At 43.8% G+C, this 23,476-nt stretch overlaps 1 protein-coding gene, 1 long non-coding RNA gene and 1 pseudogene across 9 annotated transcripts in view; 1 reads left to right on the top strand and 2 right to left on the bottom strand.

Moving 5' to 3' along the window:
• Positions 1-2,841, bottom strand: part of UTRN (utrophin) — a 505,421-nt gene extending 502,580 nt beyond the window's left edge. The window contains exon 1 of one of the 4 annotated variants that reach the window (XM_077895925.1): positions 2,371-2,841. The gene's annotated coding sequence lies outside the window, so the exon portion shown is untranslated. Of the gene's footprint in view, positions 1-1,431; positions 1,553-1,759; positions 1,906-2,370 lie in introns of those variants that run through there. The other 3 variants (XM_077895964.1, XM_077895934.1, XM_077895937.1) reach the window with 3 other exon arrangements.
• Positions 2,842-17,107: 14,266 nt separating this feature from the next.
• LOC144312804 (uncharacterized) overlaps positions 17,108-23,476 on the bottom strand; it is a 40,632-nt gene continuing 34,263 nt past the window's right edge. For all 5 annotated transcript variants that reach the window (XR_013378441.1, XR_013378439.1, XR_013378434.1 and 2 more), the window contains 2 exons: positions 22,686-22,742; positions 17,108-18,252 (listed from right to left, as the gene is read on the bottom strand). This is a non-coding gene — a long non-coding RNA (uncharacterized LOC144312804). The remainder of the gene's footprint in view (positions 18,253-22,685; positions 22,743-23,476) is intronic.
• LOC144312801 (glutathione S-transferase P pseudogene) lies at positions 19,878-20,567 on the top strand (annotated as a pseudogene).

The raw sequence follows: 23,476 nt of genomic DNA, 5'->3' as shown, positions 1-23,476 counted from the left end.
CACCCTAGGTTGAGGAGCACACACAAAAAATGATACCTCCTTCTAAATCACTAAATGCTGCAGCTATTTATAATAGGTTGTCAGAGACAAAAATCCAAGTTTCCTCAAGAACAGGGATCCCTGGGTGGCTTAGCGGTTTAGCGCCTGCCTTTGGCCCAGGGCGCAATCCTGGAGTCCCAGGATCGAATCCCACGTCGGGCTCCCGGTGCATGGAGCCTGCTTCTCCCTCTGCCTGTGTCTCTGCCTCTCTCTCTCTCTCTCTCTCTCTCTGTGACTATCATAAATAAATAAAAATTAAAAAAAAAAAAGAGAACAATGTGCCTAGGTGTAGACCTACCACCTCTCTGGAGTGTGAGAGGCCATCTTCCACACAAAGCTGAGTGAAAAACTGAGAATAAATGGTATTGCCTTAGATATTGCCTTACAAGCTTTAAGCCCTATATAATTGTAATTCTTGTAATTTACTGTTACCACTACTCTAGGTTTCTGTTGCCTCAAAATTACGTTTTGCAAAGTTAGCCAGATCTTTCTCTCGGAAACCAATGCATTCAACTCTGCTACATTCAGCAACTCTTTCTTCAGAACACGTCTGGCTGTCATATGGAACAGAAGCCACCAGCGTGTGGCAATAAACTTGGGGGTCAAAGGGTGGGGTGGGGAGATGCCCTTAAAAGTAAAGCTAATGTTTCCAAATTAACCATTTGGCAATCAGACCACCTAAGAATACAAATACGTTCAACAATGTGTCATTAGGATGGAAATGCGGTATGGGTCCCAGGGCAGACACTATCCATGCATTTAAACTAGAAACCAAAACCTAGGAATGCTGAAGGTAGTGGAGAGGGAAGCCAAGGGGCCAAGAATCTGCCGCCCTTCTGGAAGCACAGGACAAGAAACCGCCGGTGCCAAGGACTGCCATTCCCTCTCGCAAACGCTCCAAGGGAAGGTTAGCACCACGGTGATTAATACTGTTTACAGGGGCAATAAATTTTAGGTAAACACCCAAAGGAGAGCTAAAGAGCGGTCTCCTGAGTCCCATAAACTCGGGCAGAGGGGGCGGGGAATGACTCCGCGTAAACCGCGGCCCGGGCCGCCCGGTACTCGGAAGCCCAAGCGCCCACGAGCTTCGCATTCCTGCAGCTCGCGCCCGCCCCGCTGCGCCCCGCGCAGGCTGCGGCCCCCACGCCCACCGGCCCCCGCCGCTTCCTGCGGCCCGTGCAACTTACACACGAGTGCAAGCGGCTGCGGCCCGGGTCGCCGAGGCCTCGAGACCCGGCCCCGGCCGGACCGGGGAACCGCGACTTCGGTGCGTTCCGGGAGGAGCAGCCCGGCCACTGACCCGCCCTCCGACCCCCCTCCGACCCCCCTCCGACCCCCCGCCCGGGCGCGGCTGGGGGAACTGCTCCGCGAGGCCCTGGTGACCCTGACGACCTGGAGGCTGGGAACGACGACGCTCTTCCTGGGACGGCCCAGAGCGCGCAGCGGAGAGCTCCAAGTTAGCCCCGGGGCTCTCCAGTTCGAAGCAAAACAGTGCGGGTCCCGCGTCTCTTGGAGGTCGGGCACGTCTTCTTCCCTTGGAACAACCGTGCACAGTAGCCCCTTTCGTAATCCGGGGCGGGGGGGGGGGGGCGGTTCTCCTGTAACGGCGTGCCTTCTAAAAGTTGCACAGCCTAAAATGAGGGCTTCCTTGGTTGTGCAAGTGGCCTTGGACAATCAGAACCTCGGACCCGGGGCCCGAAGGCGACACAAATGACCTTACCTGGTGCAGCAAGTGATGCCAAGAGTCCGGGAAAGAGGAGGCTACCGCGGGGACGAAGCACCGACTGGCCGCCTGCGGCCCCTCCCGGGAGCCCCACCCTCGGCAGCTGCCGCGGCTCGGAGGTCGAGCACGTTTCCTGCCCGGCGGACGGCACCCCCTTCCCACCCTCTCCTGGCGGACCCCTCGGGCCCCGCCCCCCCGGGCCGGGGCGTGTGCCACTGGCCATCCTAGGAAGCCACGTCCCCTCTCGGAGACCACAGCGCGGGGCACGGAGACGCGACCCTCCCTCCCAGCAGCGGGGGAGGAGCCGCGGGAGCCGGGCGGCCGCACGGAAGCCGCTGGGGGAGTTGGGGTCCTTCCCTACTAGGTCGAGTGTGCGGACCTCCTCGCCCGGGCTCTCCCCACGCTCCCCGCACTCCCTCTCCCGCCGAGGGGGGCTGGACTCAGGCTCCGGGGAAAGTGCACGCGAAAGTTGGTGACCTCTTACAGCCAGCCCTCGGGAGGGGCCCAGGACGCGGGGGCGCAGCCGCAGGAAGCCCGTGGTCCCCGCTGCCCCGGCGCTGCGGCCACATCCCCCGGCCTCCGCAGGCGGACACGCCGCACGGGCTTACCTGCTCCCGGGACCCGCGGGCCCGCGCCGCCTCCCAGCCGCCTCCCAGCCGCCTCCCAGCCGCGGCCGCCGCGCCCCGAGCCGGCAGAGGGCTCCTCCCGGCGCGTTGGGGTCGTCGTGATCGCGGGGGGCTGCGCGAGCCTGAGCGCTGCGGGGCGACGTGTTTGGAAAAGGAAATGTGAAAACCAGACAAATCCAAAAGAAAAAAAAAAATTGGGGGGGGGGGGGACACCCGATGGAAAACGCCCCCGACTTGTGCAATCTTCCTGCCCGGGTAGTTCCGCCAAAAACAAAAACAAAACAGTCCAAGTGCAAACCTGGAACGGGCGCGCAGGCAACCAAGTTTGCCAGACGCCGGCGAGTTTCCCGTCCGCAGCAGCGACCCCGAGGGGAGGAGGCGCCGCCGGCCGCGCCGCCCCAGCGGCTGCGGGAGCCAGAGGCCCCTCCTCGGCCCGCGGCCCGCGGCTGCCCGCTCCCCTCCTCCGAGGAAAGGCGACTCCACAACTTTGTGCGCGAGCGGCCGGCCCCCGCGGCTCCTCCTCCGCCGCCGCGGGCCTGCCCCTTTGTTGGAGAGCCGCGCGGGAGGCCGGGCGGGGGGGGGCGCCCTCGGGAGACGCGCTCGCGTGCGGGCGCCCGGGGCTGCTCTCTCCGGGGCGGGCGGCCGGGGCCCCGCCGCCGCAGGCCCAGCAACTTTGTTCGGGGACAGCGGCCCCTCTCGGCTCCGGTTCGGCCCCCGGCCCGGCCCAGGCGGCCCCCGCGGGCTGGGCTCCGGGAGCGCGGCGCCCCGGGTCACCTGACCGCGCGCCCTCCCCTCCCGCGGCGGCTCGGCGGGCGCAGACACCAGCGCCCGGACTCAGATTGCCCGAAAATGCGAGGCACGCCCCCACCCCGGGCACACCCCGGGCACACCCCGGGCACACCCCGCACACCCCGCGGCCCCGGTTTGGCTCCTCCGGAGGTGGATCTCCGCGGGCCTCCCGCTCGCCCGGCCGTTTGCTGCCGCTGCCGCTGTGTAGGTCCTAGTTCAAGGGTGCTTCGATCTTCGCTCTCTTAGTGTCGCTTTCAGATGTTAAGAAAAACTTGAAATTAAGTGGACATTCGGTCACGCCTGCAAACAGTGCTTATGCTGGCCTAATCTCTCACACACAGACACACACGTTGAGAATAGCGCCTGTCTCACGGTCGAGGCGTTGGTCAAAGAAAAATCTGGGGAGAAACGTGTGTGACGTGGGCATCTTGCCTATTTACATACTTCATCCCTCTTGTGTTCCTGTGATTCTGTTCCGTGACCATCACGCTCGGGGGTGGGGGTGGGGGTGGGGACAGCAACCCAAGTTCCTAGTTTGGGAAAAGGGAAAGGATGATTGATACACGAGCAGCTCTGGCTTATTGCTGGTTTAATATTTGAAAGTTAATTTATGAGTTAGTAAAGTTGAACCACTAGGGGACTCAAATGCTACCCCCCCCCACCCCCGCCCCGGCCGGGAAGAATTCACTCGTTTTTTATTAGTTATAAAGTGACAATTTTCCCCAGTCCCTAAATGCTGTTGGAGGGGGTGAGAGGTCCTGAAAGATAGTGTTCTTTATAAAGTCTCTAGCTTAGCTTCTTTCCTTTGGGAAATCTTCATACAAACCTCACAACATATCCGGATGATTAACTTGAAGTGGATATAATGTATTCATTCACTTTCGTTGGTTCATTCATTTGACAAATACCAGTTTGTGGCCTGCTGGTTCCATCAGCCCTGTGAATGATGCACATAACAATCGGATAGAGATCTTGCCTTAAAGAATGTCAAATCTAGCAAGTGAGATAAGGCATGTAAACAAGTAAGGATATGCAAGATCAGTGGTAAGTGCCATAAGAAAAGGACAGATCAAGTGCTATTTGAGTTTCTGTATCAAGGGAGTGAGATTTAACTGGTTATCCTAAAGACCCTTAAGCTGTTCATCGTCCACGGTATCCTCTTGGTTGAGTTGATGGAAACTCAGATTCCTCCTTTAAAATAAAACTACATCGGAGCCTGCTTCTCCGCCTCTCTCCTTCTCTCTCTGTGTGTCTCTCATGAATAAATAAATAAAATCTTTAAATAAAATAAAATAAAACTACATTGGGACGCCTGGGTGGCTCAGCGGTTGAGCGTCTGCCTTCGGCTCGGGGCATGATCCTGTAGTTCTAGGATGGAGTCCCACATGGGGCTCAAGTTCTTCATCAGGCTCTCTGCATGGAGCCTGCTTGTCCCTCTGTCTGTGTCTCTGCCTCTTTCCCTGTGTCTCTCATGAATAAATAAATAAAATCTTAATAAAATAAAATAAAACATTTAAGTATTTAAGGATTTCCTTGCCTGAAAGGCTGTAAGTGAAAAGCACTTTGTAAACTGCAAAGTGCTGGACAAATGTTACCTTATTTAACTCAGAATTTTTGAAAAACACGGTTGCTTGGGGACCTAGAATTTCTGAGTTTTTAAAACTCTGAGGGGATGTTTAGTTAAGCCTCCCTAAAAAGGCCATAAGGAAAGGTCATAAGAATACAGTCACCATCTGTACAGAAGTGACTCTACCCACACCCCTGGCTTTAGTGGATGATGGCACATTCCCTGGAACCTGTGACCTGTTTCTAACCCTTCTCCCAGGCTCTCCCCACACACAGAGACATATTCTCTGTAGGCCATGGGCAGAGACAAAACAAAAATTTCTTGCTGTTGGGATGACAAACAGGTCCCAAACTGGTCCCATTCCTGTTTCCCTTGCAAGTGAAGAAACCACAGTTAGTGGAAGATTTTAACCACAGAAGTCTTCCTTTCTGTACAGCAGGCAGTGTGACCTTCCTTCCAGCCCTGAGAATCAAGTTGTGGGGAAAGTGGAAAGAAACTGTCAGAAGCTGGGTAGTAGTTAGTGCACCTGCAACCAACATTCCATCCGCGGTCAGTGCACCAGGGGCATTGGCTTGTAATGACAGTACTCGGTGGGTTTTGTCTCCCCACCCCAAAGAGCAACGTAGAACATTCAGAGAAAGTGATAGGAATGTGGCCCAGAGTCTACCATTAACTCAAACTCTGAATTGCCCCACAGTCACCACAGAACAGTAAAGATTCAAGAAAACTGAACTGATGTCACTGTGACAAAGCCCTCAACATAAGAGAAAATATTGAGTAGTGTACTTATATTTTTTTTTAAAGATTTTATTTATTTATTCATGAGAGACACACAGAGGGAGAGAGAGAGAGGCAGAGACACAGGCAGAGGGAGAAGCAGGCTCCATGCAAGGAGCCCGACGTGGGACTCGATCCCGGGTCTCCAGGACCGATACTGGACCAGCTAAACCGCTGAGCCACCCAGGGATCCCCGAGTAGTGTACTTATAGATTCAGATATAGAAATATATGCGTATGTATGTATATGTAATATAGAGGGACATGATTCTACGTAGATACTGTTCATATCTATGTAGAATCGTGTGTTAGGATGTAGGGTGTAGGGAACTACATCCTAACATTAGAACTGAAAAGAAAATTTTCTTACCTAACTTTGTATATAATGAATTTGGTATATATAGCAAGAGTATATAAATGTAGTTTCTCTTTCAACAATAAAAACATAGAGGGGCACCTGGGTGGCTCAGTCAGTTAAGCATCTGCCTTCAACTCACGTCATGATCCCAGGATCCTGGGATGAAGCTCGCATTGAGCTCAAGCAGGACGCCCTGCTCAGTGAGGAACCTGCTTCTCCCTCTCTGCCCACCCCTCCTTGTGCTCTCCCTCTCTCTTTCTATCTCAAATAAATAAATAAAAACTTCTAAAAAGACAATATAAACAGGGAAATACATAATGGATAAAAAAGCAAGGCACTCCTTCAGCTTTACCCTTGGTGTTAACTATGAATAAAGCCCCACATGGAAGCATTTAAGGGAGACAAAGGTTAGGGAATTTATCTTTTCCAGGTCAAGAAAATAGCTTATTAGAATAGATACCAGAATATTTGCTAAATATTATTGCTGCATGCTTCAGTCAAATATCTAGTATTTATTGTGCAAGTTGAAAATAGATATAAATAAAATTCTTTGTGATACATTTAAGGAAACTAATAGTAATAACGCATAAAACTTTTAGAGAATAATTAAAACAAAAGCAGAGTTTCTTACAATTTAGTGAGCTTAAGAATCACCAAGAATAATATTTTAAATTCAGATTGCCTACTAACTCCCAGAAATTCTGATTTTCTTGGTCTGGTGAGGAAGCTGCAGTTTTAACAATGCTTGAAGTTAGATCAGGCCGGTTGGGGAATCTCACTTAGAGCCACTGTTCCCTAAGGAGCTGGCCTCAAATAGGCCACTTTGGATGATTGGAGGAGTCTAAAAATTGTGCTACAAGAAAAACATTGCCCACTGGATCGACCATAATTTCAAAATGCCCACAATTAGCCTTATCTCTTTGAATTCAAGTGTTTTGTTCAGTTGTGGTTCACCCTTGAGTTTGCCGAGCATCACGAACACCTCAGGAGCATCCTGGGCAAGTCAGCGGGCCCTAGGTAGGAAGCCAGGCCAGCTCTGACCAAGGGCTCTTCAGGAAGAGTCTGCCAGAAGGAAGACAGGGAGGAAAGGACTGATAAAGGCAAGGGAGGTGAAATGCAAGGTCCCAAAAAGTTATGGACAAAATAAAAAGACTAAGCGGTTGAGGAGAAAAGAGCAACTGTTAGAGCAAAAGGAGAGAATAAAGGAGTCCCCAGAAGTAAAGGAAGAGGCGAATTGAGAGTGGAACTGGACCCCCAGACCCACACCTTCACGGTGTGCTGCCCCTGAGAACCAAAAGCCTTCTGAGCAAAAGGAGTGTTCTATGTTGGGGTTGTCAAACTTGTTACTTTTACTTGGTTTTGTTTACTCTATATAATTTTGTGATGTTGGTACTGGAAGTGATTTTACGGTTTCTCCTTCAACCCTCTGTGTGGCTAAAGAAACAAATGACAAAGATGTAAAACAGGCTAGGGAGTGCATTTAGGTAAAATAAAAATCTATTGAGGGAAAAGGTCTGAATCACTAGGAAGTAAAGAGAGCATCCTTAGGTGATATAAGTTCATTGTTAACCTGCAGAAGGAACAGGAGGAGGAAACAGAAGACAGAGTTGTTGAAGGTAAAGAGGTTAGATTTAAGTTGCCTAAGTGCTGATTATTAAATTGACAGTTATTGGCTGTATGAGCTTGTGGAACTTGCTTAACCTTAGGCTTCCTGTCTATGAAATAGAAAGAAAACCCCCTCAAATGTTTTGAGAATCAAATGAGTTATTTGCTATGAAACATTTATCACAGTATCTGGTATTTTTTTATGATGATGTTCCTTCCTCTGTTTCCTAACTCAAGATGACTTGCTGCCATTTTGTGATCATCTTCACTTATTATTTTATTGAAAACATTTCTGGAACTCCCATTATCTGCTGAAGGGCTGGGTGTGCCAATGGGAATAAGCTACAGTGGTTGTCTTCAAAAGCTACTGTCTAGGGGATCCCTGGGTGGTGCAGCAGTTTGGCGCCTGCCTTTGGCCCAGGGCATGATCCTGGAGACCCGGGATCGAATCCCACGTCGGGCTCCCTGCATGGAGCCTGCTTCTCCCTCTGCCTGTGTCTCTGCCTCTCTCTCTCTCTCTCTCTCTCTCTGTGACTATTGTAAATAAATTAAAAAAAATTTTTTAAAAAGGTTTAAAAAGCTACTGTCTAATGAGAGACACCAACACATAACTAGACAATTTTAAGTTATTAGTGGGTACAGCAGTAGGCCAAGATGTAACATGACCCAGAAGAGGGATGTGTAACCCAATAGGAGAAAGACAGGGAGGGACAGAGGGTATCAAGAAGTGACACCTGAGTCAAGCCTTAACAGATGAATAGGAATCCTGAAGGACATCTGTTGTCTTGCCTCTGACCAGCATCTTTCCCTTCTTTGTAAAGGAACATTACCCCTTCCTTTGGATAATTTGCTCCTCCCCTGCTCCAATCAAATTTTGTGGGGCTGTCAGTCCCCTCTCCACCTAGCCTTGGGGTATGCTTATTACTCAAGAACCACTGACCACAGGCCTCAACCCCAGGCATAGTGATTTATCCAAGAGGGACAATGGGAGATCTAGCCTATACCCACATATGTCCTTCCAGAGAAATTTCCAGAATAACCCTAGAAGGGAAAATTCTCTTTTTTTCTCTTTGGAATGAATACACTAGAGTAGCATAAAATTGAGACTCTCCCTCCATCCCTCTCCTGCCCCTGCAACTAGCTGGAGTTCTATACCTGCAAAAGGAGAAAATGAAACCAATGCACAAGGAGCTAAAAAAAAAAAAAATACAGAGAAAGTCTTGAGGACCCAAGAGTCCCTGCTTTCCAGACACAGAGGCAGTTCCCTCTTTATAACCCCCCCTTTTTATTAATGTTAGTGCATGTTGGAATTCACTTGTAACTACCCAAACCCAGTCTAATTTAAAAAGTAACCAGGAAAAGAGGAGGCCTACATGAAGGCTTGAGGATAAAGAAGAACATAGGGTTTGTGTGTGTGGTGCTCAGTTTCAGGAGTAACATTTCCTTTTGTTGAAGTCCTACTTCATGTGCCCCCCACCCCCACCCACGCCCAATTCCCTAGGGACAATGCTAGATATGCTAACCCAAATTCATCCACTGCCTTCTTCTGGTAAGGTGGGGATCACTATTGAGATTTCCAGGCAGTTTGCATATATTTCATCTGCCTAGATTGTGCCCCATATTGGAACTGAAACATGTCCTAAATCACAACCCATTTTGGCAAGAGCCCTAACCCTTACCCAACTCTGCCTGCTTCTCTACCCAAGGCCAGGCTTCAGGCTCCTGGATGTATCCTCAGGTCCACTTGCAAATAGATACAGCCCTCTAGCATTCAGAATCCAGCCTGGGTTGTGCTCCTTCTGCTCCAACACAACTCTGAGACAGGATGGCTTGATTAGGTGAGGTCAGGGTTCCTGATGCCCCTCTGGAGGCCCAGCATTCCATTGTCCAGCTGACTGATTTGAAATGAACCAGCTTTACAGCCCAGACTGTCTCCATGGCCCCCCTTTCTTGGGCTCCTCCCTCTGGCAGCAGCCCCTCTATATTGTGAAGAGAGCCAGCATGACTTAAACCGGAGCCTAATCATGTGATGATATTAACCAACCGGCCCTCCATTTTTACATCTAGAAAACACTCTTACTGTTTTCAAATAGGTACCAAATTCTTCTGGGTTCTTACCCTGCCATTGCCACATAGTTTCACCATCGTATGTTATGTTTGCCTGGAGGGCAGTGGCCTCCTTCCCTTGAAGACCTAGTAAGGGGTCCCAGATGCACTGGTCAGTGCCTCCTTGGTGAGTATTGGGCATTTCTGGCCACGTGGCCCTAAGGAAAAGCCCAAGGATCCAATGACAGTAACAGGGTAAAATATTTGGGCAGATAATTTCAAGTATTGATTTTTTTAATAAATGCGACTGTTTTGTTTTACAAAGCTAGGGCAAACTGCTTTTTTGGCATAGTTTACAATCACCACAGATCTCAAACTAGTGGCTGCCTGCCACTAGAATGAAATCATGTCACCACGTCAAATGTACCGTTCTTACAATACGCATCTTCATTCAGATTTCTTCTCTTCGCAAAGAAAAGCAAAGAAAAAAGCATTTTCCATTTCTGTATTTGTCCTTAGATGCACACTGTGCTCCTGCTCTGACGCAGCAGTCCCCTCTACCCAGGAGGTGTCCCAGAAATCTGAGGACCTATGGGGTTGTCACTCAACTCAAGTGTGCAGCCAGAGCTTTCCTCAGAGGATACTTCTAAATTAAAATAAGGGCCAAATTCTTGTTTGCATTTATGATTGTCTTGGCATTATGAAGTGCTACTTTATTTGTTACACTAATATGAAAAGTACAGATGCAGGCTTAATAGGTTGAGGGTACATTCTTGCTAAATGATGCCCATATGACAAACCTTGCTATCTAAATAAAGGTTTCCCTGTACTTATTTCAAATTCGGAGAGATGGGTAGATTTGTTTCTCATGCAACACATGGTAGCACATGGACAATGGACTTAAAATAATGCATTACATTACAGAGCATTAAGTACCACATTTATATTTAGGGTAGCAATTTAGTTGCATTAAAATAACATCAGTTACATTAAATCTATATTGTTAATATGTAAATTTATATTGTTAATTTGAATTAAATATGTGATTTTCTTGTATTAAGTTTTTTGTTTTTGCTCATATAAATACACAAGAGCTATAAGTATAAATAATCTATACTTACACTTGTACACATTTAAGTAATAGATTTAATGTAACTCAGTGCCTGAAGTCCATAGATTTTATTTTTCCTTGAATAGGGTTAGAACATTACTAAAGTTTGCAAAGCGCTCGGCTAACACAATAGCTGTGTTAAGGCTGGTTGGTATGATCATAAATTTTTATAAAATATTATCAGAAACATCAAAAGCCTCAGAAGTCACTGTGTTTGTATAAAAGCTAAATACTTCAAACTATATAATCAAAAAGTGATTTGAAGTTACTTTCAGATAAAGATGGAGATTGAAAACATTTTCTAATATTGCTTCTTCCAAAATCCTACTGAAACTACACTAGAGAGGCTTATTTAAAGACATAAGACCACAAGGTGAAGAAGGCAATGACAGCAACACTTTTGAAGGATGTACATAGATGGTCAAGTAGAAATTATCTTGCAGGCCTGAATAGGCTTCACTCTAAGTCAGCAGCAATGGCTGCTAAGGATAAATCTAGTTTCCCCTGAAACCTCAGCCTGAATCCCAGGAAGTAAAAGCACTAGGTACCCTGGGAGAGGAGGGTGAAAGGAAGAAGATAAAAAGGATTGGTCTTAAGAAGTAGTAGTTAGGGGCAGCCCGGGTGGCTCAGCGGTTTAGCCCTGCCTTCAGCCCAGAGCATGATCCTGGAGACCCGGGATCAAGTCCAATGTCAGGCTTCAGGCATGGAGCCTGCTTCTCCCTCTGCCTGCTTCTCCCTCTGCCTGTGTCTCTGCCTCTGCCTCTCTCTGTTTAGAAAAAAAGTAGTAGTAGTTAGGTGTCTCAGGTCATTTGCCTTGTTTAAGACAGCAGGGCAACTGTCTCTCCCCCTCCCCCAGCAGAACATCAGAAATGTATTCTCTGGACCCAAGAAACCAGGGGATCCCTGGATTGGGAAATCAAGTGAAGGGCAGAAGAACTGTGCTCAGAACCAGGTGGATTGGGTATGCATATTCAAAGCTGCCAAACCCAGTCTCCCCTCTCACTCCCAGAACAATGGCAGATGGGCATTTATCCTCCACACAGGAGACTGGAAGCGCATTCTGCAGGGAATCTGAACAACCTAAGAAGACATTTAAAGATAGACAATAGAGGCTCCAAGACAAATAGCTATCTCACATCACCTACATCACAGCTTTTTATTTGAACACCCTTAATCGTGCTTCAGAATTAAAAATTATCAGACCTCTGGGGTACGTGGGTGGCTCATTTGGTTAAGTATCTGGCTCTTGATTTTGGCTCAGGTCATTATGTCAGTGTGATGAGATTGAACCCTGTACCAGGCTCTATGCTGGATGTGGAGCCTGCTTGGGATTCTTTCTCTCTTCCCCTGGCCCTCTCTCCTTCAATAAATAAATAAATAAATAAATAAATAAATAAATAAATAAATAAATAAATAATTTTTAAAAAGAATTATCAGTCATCTAAGGATATAAGCCCTTGCATACATGTTGGAAAAAAATACATAAAAAAAAAAAAAAAAAGCAACTTGAAGGAAACAATGAGGGCAGCCCCGGAGGCTCAGCGGTTTAGCGCCACCTTCAGCCCAGGGCATGATCCTGGAGACCCGGGATCCAGTCCCAGGTCAGGCTCCCTGCATGGAGCCTGCTTCTCCCTCTGCCTGTGTCTCTGCCCCCCTCTCTCTGTGTGCCTCTCATGAATAAATAAATAAAATCTTTAAAAAAAAAAAAAGGAAACAATGATTAGGCCGCCAAGGAAAGAAACATTTAACTTGTGTCTGCAGAAGATAATAGAAAGCTTTCAATTAATAAAATAATAATAGGAAGGACCAAAAAAAAAAAAAAAGACACAGAGAACAACAATAACAACAAATGTAAACATGGTTGTAGAAATGAAAACTCAATAGACAGACCAGAAGAGAAAGTAGAATAAATCTTGCAGAAAGAAAACAAAAAGAAAAAAACCATGAAAGGTAGGAGGGAAAGCATAAGCAGATTAAAAGACCAGTGCATGAGAAGTACCTCAAAGATAAACTAGGGAGAACAATGATTTCCTCAGTGAAATAATTTAAGATTTCTGAAAATTTCAGGATATATATTTCCAATGTGAAAGGGCTTACCAAGTGTCCAGTGATGAAAACAGACCCACACCAAGACACATCACAGAGATATTTTAGGACCTAGGGGACAATGGGAAGATGATGCTGTAAGTTTTTAGAAAGGTGGAGGGGAAAAGATCACACACAAAGTAACAGGAATCCATATAACTCCAAAGTTCTCAACAGCAACACAGGAAATTAGAAGAAAATGGAGAAATGCACTCAAAATTCTGAAGGGAAATTATTTCTAATATTAAATAACTAACTTCTCAACTAAATATGAGAGTAAAGATTTCTCAGAGAAAAACTTTACCCCCACTTCACACACGCACACACACACACACACACACAAACATGCACGTACACCTTTTCTAAGAGAGTTTCTAATGAATATGTGCAACCAAAACAAGGAGGTAAACCAAGAAAAAGGAAGATATGCTTTACAGGAAAAAGAGATCCAACACAGGAAAAAATACCAAGGCATTATCATATTTACCCAGGATGATGCATCAAGCATGGTGGCAACACATCTGGACTCATCTAGGCCTAAAGACTTCAGAAGAGATTTGAAAATACAAATTGATATAATACCTAACACATTTTAATGTATCAAGAAGATATTTCAACATCCAGTAGACATGTGTACACAGAAATAAATGTGTACATAGAAAACTAGGCAAATGAGAAAACAAGACAATTCTTAACTGAAGGAAAACTGTAAGTCGAGCAGTAAAGAAGTAATCATAGTTTTCTATATGACTCAACACCAAGTAGCCTACAGAGTCATAAAAATGTAACCCTGAACGTTGAGTCAATCAAAATTACAATCAGTCTCAATCAGCAGGATGAATAGCTGAGAAGTGTTTATGACTGGGTTTGGTAAGAGTGGAAGAGACAAGATATCTAAATCCTCATCTTCATGATAGGAAGTCAATAGGTAATATCCAAATCTGAAAAAAAAGTAATATCACAAGCTTCATACTTGGATATATCCAGGTAATAACAGAAGAAGTAGTGCTTTTCCCCTCTAATGCTGTGCCTTTTATCCCTGTAACTTTTTGATTCCATAACTGGAACCCTGTATCTCCCACTCCCCTTTACCAATTTTGCCCAACCTCCCACCCCCTTTCCTTTCTATCAGTTTGTCATCTATATGATTTGATTCTGCTTTTTGTTTATTTATTTTATTATTTTATTCCACTTATAAGTGGAATCATATGCAGTTTGTTTTTCTCAGTCTTATTTCACTTAGCAGTGAAATAAGAGAGTTTCACTTTGAAATAAGAGGATTTCACTTATTTCACTTTCTTATTTCACTTAGAAATACCTTCTAGATCCACTCATGTTGTCCCAAATGGCACCATCTCATCCTTTTTTGTTACTGTCTACTATTCCAGCATATATACACTACATTTTCCCTATCCATTGATCTATCGATCTAAATGACCATCAATAATATCTTTAAAAGATAAAAAAAAAAAAGAAGTGTCTTTAAAGGATCAAAGTAGATTAAATGCCTCTGGAAAAGGGGATATGGAGAAAAATGGTTAGAGACTATTTGTCTTTGCAAACTTTATGGAACTAGCTAATTGTTAAAATTTTGTGCACATTTCACTTTAATAAAAGTAACAAGCTCATGGAATTTGTAAGTTCATACAAAATAGTACAAAGAGCGGTGGATTATGGTTAGAACCAGAGACCCAGATCTAAGTACAGGAGGCAGGATATATTATGACTTACATGGGTCCTAGGCATTTCAGACTTTGTGGGCCCCTCCCACTATAATATGCATATTTAAAATTATTTTTTCATATAATTTAAAATACTTAAAGAGCTTTTTGTCTTCTTAGGCAAAATTCAATAAAATTTCACAGGGTCTTTAAAAATATCATTGACCCTAAGCACCAGGCCTCCTGGATAAATCCTCCCTGCAGGAAGAAGAAAGGAGGAAAACGCAGATTTCTGATTTCTCTCTAAGTAACAAAGCTCTTTTTGCTAGGAATCAAAATTTCTAGGTCAGAATGATGGCAAATTAGATGACTTTATAAACAATAAAGATTTATTTGCTGTGATCCCAATAGTGCTAATACAAAACCATCTTACACAATGTTTTTCTCTTAATTTTTCTAAACTTAATTCATAGCAATACCATCATGTTGAAACACTTAAACCCAGCAGCTTAAGGTAAATCAGTATTGAATTTGTATATATTTCCAATTTTCCATAGGGCTATTTTCAACTGAGTATAATTTAAAAGGTTTTTATGTCTCCAATTCTTTCTCCATTATTTTAAAGTGAACCTGACATTTGCCTTTGAGTTACAATCTTTATATGTCCATATGAAGATTATGTCATATATTGTGATCAGCTTAATCATTCCCATTTCAACTGGTTAAGCTAAGATCAATACTTTGTTCCCAAAGATGGAGGTGAAAACTAAGAGAATTGCTTTAAAAATCTTTTCAAAAATACCTCTCAGCTGTACAACTTTATACATTTCTCTGAGTACTTTATCTTTTTTACTTGGATGTCTTTCTATCATTCCATTTCAGCCTATCCAGAATGGAACTTCTGTTTAGTATTCTCTCCCTCTCTTGAGTTACTCACTCCATTCAATTGCTATAATTCTGGTCGCTCTAGCTTGATCTTAGCTTGAATTTAGTATTCTTGTTTCTCCTCCCTACTCTCAATATCTAATGGATTAGTAAGCTCTATTGACTTCCTCGAATTATTTCACACATTTGTATTACTCATTCTCAAACTGATTGCCCCTTCTCTTCTCTGTACTGAAACTTCTGTCATGGCCTCCTAATTGGCCTCACTCATCCAATTCTTCCTCCTTCAATCCATCCTACACTTTTCCCTCACAGCAACTTGTTAGTTTGATAATGACGCTGTTCAAGAGTCTCCAACAGCTTGCAGTTGCCTATGGGATAAAATCAGTCATTTGTGTCTAGTAGCAAACTACTCTTGTTATTCTCAGACTTCTTTATCCACTTTTTGTCAAAAAGTCCTTTGTAGAGCAACCCCATGCCTTTGGTCACTCTGTTCGTTCTTTTGGAATGGCTTCTCATGGCTTCTCCTTCCCTTTTATCAATGTGGCTCAGTCCATCTTCTCTTGGAAGCTTTTCCTAAGTATTCATCCCATAATGATTGTGTTCTTTGGATTCTTAACATTTTGTTGTCAGTATACCCATTTAAAACATATCATACACAGTTTTTTATGGTTAATTATAGCCTCTTATTTATGTACTTTGTTGCCTGAACAAATTAAAAGCTCCTTGAGGGTCTAGAATCTGTCTGATCCTAACATAGTGTTGATCACATGGTATGTGTCCATTCAATAATAGACTGATAAAGAGAAAATATTTTTGGTTGACTTCTTCCATTTCCATGTAGAAACAGGGCATGGTAAAAATGTGAATGTATTCAATACCACTGAACTGTACACTTAAAAATGCTTAAGATGCAAATTTCATGTTATGTATATTTTATAATTAAAATTATATACATACATATACACCCCAAAGTTCATGCTTTATATATCTTCAAATTATATCTGAAACTTGTAGTTTCTACTACTTAGTTTATCAAATATGAATGGTTTGGAAGAAAACACAGGATTCAAGTCCTAGCTCTATCAGAGATCACCTATGTAATGACTTGAGCACATTCCTAACTTTTTTTTTTTTTTAAGATTGATTGATTCACTAAGAGACAGAGAGAGCATGAGCTGAGGGAGGGAGGGGGGAGAAGCAGACTCTCTGCTGAGCCTGGACCAGAGGTTCCATTCCAGGACCCTGAGATCGTGACCTGAGCCAAAGTCAGACGCTTAACTGACTGAGTGACCCAGGGACCCTGAGTTCTTAACTTTTTATGCCTCCATTGCCTGGTCTGTAAAATGAGTAAATGGGTTCACAAGATAATCTCCAAAGGCCCAGTTCTATGAGTCCATGATTTTACATCTCTCTGGAGAGCACACATCATCTCCAGAATTATGGAAGAAAATGGTCTATTTGGCTCTCTTCCCAGATTTGCAAACCAAACCATCCTAAGTGAGCATAACCCAGTCTACCCAAGCCCTGAGGATTCTAAAAACAGTTTGGGAAACTCAAACAGCTGTGGATTTGAAGAACTGTGCTTCTGCCCCACCCTAGCTGTGCCTCTTTTTTGGGAATTCCAGCCAGACTTGTACTCAACCTGCATCCTGTCCTAGCGGGACTCACTGTACCCGGGCTCACTGGGAAGGAATAAACCCCTCCTTTAGGTGTGGCCTCTCAGCAAGCCTCTAGCTCCTGCTCTTCAGGATGGGGGAAGAGGTGGGAAAAGGAGGCTTTTCTTCCCTGAGATACAACGTATCAGGGACAGCTTGAGGAAACAGGTCTCATTCATTAACTTAGCAAGATTTCTAAACACTTTATTAACTTCAAATTTTAAGTGGGGAGATTTCTTTTTGTTTCACAGTTACAAAATCATTTAAAATACATATTTTTAAAACTTTCCCACTTTCTGGGAAAGGCTACCGTGTAGATGGTTGTCCTTTGAAATTAATTATGGAAGCAGAGTTATTTCATTTGTTTGGGTTTTGTTTTGCAAAGTAATACTAGTAGGTTTTGTTTGAATTTGCAAAAACCTCTAATTCATCTTTTGGCTCAGGTTGGTCACAAGAATTACAAAGCTGTTAACCAAAAAGACAATAATATCAACAGTCTTTAAAAGTGCAAGCACCTTGTAAAATCCCAAAGGCTTAATTTTTACGTGCAAAGCTTGGGGCAAAAGGCAAGGGAGGGGGATTGTCATCTTAATTGTAGATCACCAGGCCACCCCTGCTTACCAAGAGTCCTGAACAAAAGGGAAAGCCAAATACTTTAGGCCTGAGGTCACCAGATTCTCAAGGAATCTTTGTTTAAAAAATAGAGAGGAGAAAAAAAGAGAATTTCTTGCTGTCATTATCTTAACAAGTATTTAACTATTGAGTGACTTACCAATTTCTCTACAGGACTTAAGGTTATATAATGACTAAATAAAATTGAAACTAGAGGGGGAAAGTTGGACCAAATCAAAATTATAAGTTGGAAAATAAGGTCAGTAACAAAATTAGAACACAAAAACATATGAATAAATGTTGGCTCATTTCTTGGCATTATGCCACAATTTTTGTGAATAACAATCCTTGTTTAATTATCACAAAATGTTATTTATTATCAGGCCATTACTAGTAGAATCTTCCCTGAGAACTAGCCCCCAAAGTGGCTCAATCCAGCTGCACCAGAAACCTACATATTTTGCTTATCTTTCTTCGGCTAATGGTATGGTTTGTTCAATATTAACTTGAGAGGCCATTGTATCAATGGTACCAAGATTCCCAGGGTTAACTTCTTTAAACTCTAGAAGTCCTCATTGTTCATTTTTCTGTCTTTGTGATTGATTAACTGTCTGGGGTTGGCGAGATGAATCATGTGGTTACTCTGGCATTTCCCTGGACTTGACCTCTTGCCTCTCCAGTGGTTACCTTGAGTAGCCAAGTGTTTGGATCCTGCCAAAGAGAGATTTGGTGGTTATATTCATTTTTCCGGTTATGTTGGAAAAGAGGATTTTCTGTCAGTGCTTTTGTTTCTAATACCAATTGTGGGGTTTTATGATTACACTGCAGTTTCTTCAAAAAATTTCAATATTACTATGATATTTTTTCCAAGAATTTCATAACCAACACATTTTTTAAATATTAAAATTAATACTGATTTTTTTAAATCTAGAAGATTCTCCTAAAAAGGAAACTCAATCCCAGTTTATCGGTTTTTCTAAAAATTAAGTGTTTCTGTCTTTAACCAACACGTTCAGCCTGCAGGCTGGACTGGAGGTGGAAGAGGTCACAGAAGAATTCTTCCAAAGGAGAGAATATAAATGTTTCTACACTCCTTTGATGAGTCAGAAACAGAAAACTAGGGGCTGGGTGACAGCTCACACACAGAAGAAGTCTAGAAAAGAATGTTGCCCTCAGGCTAAATGATTTCAGAGCCATATTTCTCTCCTTAAAGTTGGCCTTTGGTAATAGATGTCAAGAGTGGAGGGTGGGAAGAGAGGGACAAAACAGAGATATGGGCTACTGTATTCCTTTTTGGACATTTTGTCCCATTGTAAGATTACATATCTTTATATGTATTTTTTGAGGTATGCTTGACATACAAATAAAGCTGTACATATTTAAAGTACATATCTTGGTGAGTTTGAAAATAAGCATACACCTCTGAAACTGTCACTATAAACAATGCAATAACCATAACCATCACCTCTGAAAGTTCCACCCTCCTTCTTTCTTATTTTTTAATTTTTTAATTTTTTTTCCTCCTTTTTTAAAAAGAAAATTTAACATAAGATCTACTCTCTTAAAGAGTTAAGTATATAATACAGTATTGTTAATTATATGCACTGTGCTATGCAGTGAATCTCTAGGACTTAGTCATCTTGTGTAACTGAAACTGTATGCCCTTTGACTAGTATCTCCCCAGTTCCCCCTCCCTGGGTATTCTTATTTTTAGTCAGCAAATAAAGCCATCATTAAGAGAAAGAGTTGAATTCTCTCCTTGTGAGGCTCATAGTAAACATTTCTTGCAAACTCAGAACTCTTAGGTAAAAATATTCATTTCTATTTATTTCATGACAATTTCAAATAATGAATTTCACATATTCCCAAATAAACAGAAGAAGCCATATATCATATATCTTAGCACTCTGAGCATACGATGTGTTTCCATTCCCAGTTCTGCTAGTCACCAGCTGTGACTTCAGGAAAATATTTAATCTCTCAGTTTCCCCATCTATAAAATAGTGACAGAAATACTAATAATGCTTTTCAGGTGTTATGAAGGATCCAGTGAATACAATGCATAAGTGCATGTAGCATAGTTCTGAAAGCATGGCATTCCACAAATCATTATTATTCTTTAGATTTTCTTTAACAGTACCTGCTACATAGTCAGGAAAGTTTTGAATACTTTACTTTGTTTTTATTATGAGACTGAGCTGAGACCTTATAAAAATCTTACTTCTTTGCTAAACCTTACAAATAAGTGTGATATGTCTGTCTGCTGCCGCCGCCGCCGCCACCACCACTGCCGCTGCCACTGCTACCACCACCGCCACCATCACCCACGCTGCACCATGCCACCCTACACCATCATCTACTTCCCTGTTCAAGGGTGCTGCGAGGCCATGCGCATGCTGCTGGCTGACCAGGGGCAGAGCTGGAAGGAGGAGGTGGTGACCATGGAGACCTGGATGAAGGGCTCACTCAAGGCCTCCTGTCTGTGTATGGGCAGCTCCCCAAGTTCCAGGATGGAGACCTCACCTGTACCAGTCCAATGCCATCCTGCGACACCTGGGCCTCTCCCTTGGGCTCTACGGGAAGGACCAGCAGGAGGCGGCCTTGCTGGACATAGTGAACGATGGTGTGGAGGATCTCCTCATCTACACTAACTATAAGGCAGGAAAGGAGGAGTATGTGAAGGCACTACCAGGTTACCTGAAGCCTTTTGAAATGCTGTTGTTCCAGAATGAGGGGGGCCAGGTCTTCATCGTGGGTAACCAGGTCTCCTTTGCGGACTACAACCTGCTGGACTTGCTGCTGATTCACCAGGTCCCGGCCCCCAGCTGCTGGACCCCTTCCTCCTACTCTCGGCCTATGTGGCACGCCTCAGCACCAGACTCAAGCTCAAGGCATTCCTGGTGTCCCCCGAGCTCATGAACCGCCCCGTCAATGGCAACGGGAAGCACTGAGAGCTTGTGGCACCCTGGGCGGGAAGCTAGGGGGCTGCCTGACTTCCTTTCTCCCTGACCAATAAAATTTTCAAGTGAGAAAAAAAAAAAAACAAGTGTGATATATATTTTGCAGAGAAAGAAACTGAACCTTAGCACTATGGACTGAATGCTTATTTCCTCCCAAAATTCATATGTTGAAGACCTAACTCCTGAAGCAACAGTATTTAAAGACAGAACCTTTGAATATTGATGAGATTTAGAAGAAGCCAAGAAGATGAAGCCCACATGGTAGAATTAGGGCCATTCTAAGAAGAGAGGGAGACCAGTACCCTCTCTCTGTGTAATGTGAGGATACAGCGAGGAGATGGCTTTCTGCAAATCAGGAAGAGGCCTCTCCCCAGGAAGAAAACCCACTGGCACCTTCATCTTGGACTCCCGAGTCTTCAGGTCTGTGAGAAATAAATCTTGTTGCAGCCACCCAGTCTAGGGTATTTTGTTACAGCAGTCTGAGCTGACTAAGGCACTTAGCAAGGCTAAGTAAGGTCACCCAAGATCATACAGCTAGTAAGTAATTGCATCAGAATTTGGTTAAGTATTTGCTGCCAAAGCCTGCACTTCTCCCACAAAACCCCACTGCCACCCAATGTGGAAGGAACACTACTTGGGTTTCTCCAGATAGAACGTTCCCCAGAGCCCACCTGAATCCAGCCAGTATACTTTGCTGTCTGTGTTACCACATGTAAGTCACTTGACTTTTCTGTTCCTTGCTTTCTTCACCTGCAAGGTGGGGATAATAGTAATAGTCTATCTCACAGCATTGTTGAGAGAATTTTATGGAAATAAATGAAATACTTAGAACAGTGGCTGGAGTGTAGTAAATTTTATATTACTGTTATTATTACTAATTATATAACCCTGGGATTAATCCAGATTCATCTTTGGGACAAGGGAGGAACGAGCAACAAATACTTTCTTTTCAGAGTAGATTGTGAGATTTATCTAGTACAATACTAGTGTATTACTTGTGGAATATTAACTTTGTGGTTTCCTGAAATCATCCCGGAGGATTTTAGAGCAGAACCATACCGGTCACCGGCAGAATCACTAGCAGAGCTTTTCAAAAACAGATCACAATCCATACTCCCAGCCCTCACCCCGCTCCTACCTCTTACCCCCGAGTCTGATTGCTAATCAGGTGGGTCAGAAATACTCACTTTTAACAAGTAGCCCACACGACTCAGCGGCACAGCTTTCTATCCGAGCCCATTTTAAAATGAGAAAAACCCAGAGAGGTTGCATGACTTTCCCAAAGTTCGGGACTCTTTCTACCACAGGGTGTTAACATTCACACCGATGTCCCGCCTGATTATCCCAGGTCTATCACCAGGACAGTATTTCACCCTTGCCAGCCAAAAGAATTAGACACTCACTAGAAATGCTGAACTAGTCTCACACATCCACACCCCTCCTCCTAAGTACCAGGGCTGTTAGAAAGCTGAGGGAAGGAGCAAGGCTAGTGTGGCAAGCGCCAGAGCTCACCTCCCTTCCTCTGTGAGCTAGGATGACACACGTGGAGAAAAGGTAACTCACTTGAACGGGCTTGCATTCTTGGCCTGGCATAAATTCTATAGGATTCTGCACGTAAACATGTCATTTATCTTCTATTTGGCTTAGTCTCGGTTTGAAAAATAATCCTAGGTTAGCCTTTTGAAAAGCATCTTATCTCTCTTTTGTATTCTTAACCAGACATGACCCTCTTTTTCTGTTGTTTTGGCCACTGCTGACACTGGGGTTGAGGCTGAACCCACTGATCCTGCAGAAGACCCAAGTTGTTCATTTACTTACTCTCCGATAAGAGTAAGTAACTCTTAACTGTGTATGGAGATCCACCAAATGGTTTTCATAGCAAAAATACTATTGACTTGTAAATGTAGCCTTAAAATCAGCAAAGGCTTTTTCTCTGAGAGCTCCCAGGTATTTCAAGAAATCTAAGACCGAAGGGGGAAACAAAAATCTCTTCAAGGCTCTCATGAAACCGATCTGTAGATACCGTCAAACAACTGCCTTCACCATTGTTTTAAAACATAGGAATGCAGCCTCTTTTTGAGGGTTGTTTCTAAGTATCTCCCAGGCAGGGATAGCTAATAAAATGGGAACAACTGGAGTCGCCAAGAGAAAACCAAGAGAATTGTTATAAATGTCTGGTCTTACCCAGTCAGCAGCTAAGCTGGAAATATGCCAGTTGCTAAGAAGGTTGCTTCTCCATTCCTAAAAAAGGAAGAAAAAAAAAAATAGTTATGGAGACTTGTTTCGAGTTCTTGATACAGATACTTTCTACATGAAATCTTTCCTTTGGATGGCCAGGAGCAGGGAGTTGGAGGAAAAACAGTCACTTTTTAACCTGTTGTTTTTTTTCTCCTGAAGCCCAGAGGAAAAAGAAATGTTCTCATAGTGAACATCTTGTACTTCCTTTATTATAACACTCATCAGTCTTATAATTGCTTGTTCAATATCTGTCCTCCAATTAGATTATAAATTCCCTGAGAGTGACTATGGAATCTGCTACTGCATCTCTGGTCTAGAGCCCTGTTCAATGCTCAATAAACATCTTTTGATCAAAATGCTTAATAAATCACATAGAAGCTATAGCCTTCAACAGAGGTGATTGGAACTAGTAAGATTTAAATTGCAGATGAACCCACCATGGGGAGTTGAAGTTGCTATATGTACCCAAGGTAGTAAAGTATATAGTGGAATTAATTGGATGAACAGGGTGAATTTCTAGTTTTGAAGACAAAAGCAGAGAAGAATCTTGCAATTGCATTGAACCTGGTGTGATGACATTGGTAATTATTAAGAATCAAAGAAAAAAATGCCAATTTCTCCTAGGTTTGGCTGCTTTAAAATATGTTTCATCTTGGGGTGCACGGGTGGCTCAGTTAGTTGAGCATCTGGCTCTTGATCTCAGCTCAGGTCTTGATCTCAAGGTCACGAGTTCGGGG

Source organism: Canis aureus, chromosome 1 (assembly GCF_053574225.1).
Source record: "Canis aureus isolate CA01 chromosome 1, VMU_Caureus_v.1.0, whole genome shotgun sequence".
In the NCBI taxonomy this organism is placed as follows: Eukaryota; Metazoa; Chordata; class Mammalia; order Carnivora; family Canidae; genus Canis; species Canis aureus.
The sequence above is the reverse complement of the archived record's forward strand: the minus strand, read 5'-3'. Positions and strand labels throughout refer to the sequence as shown.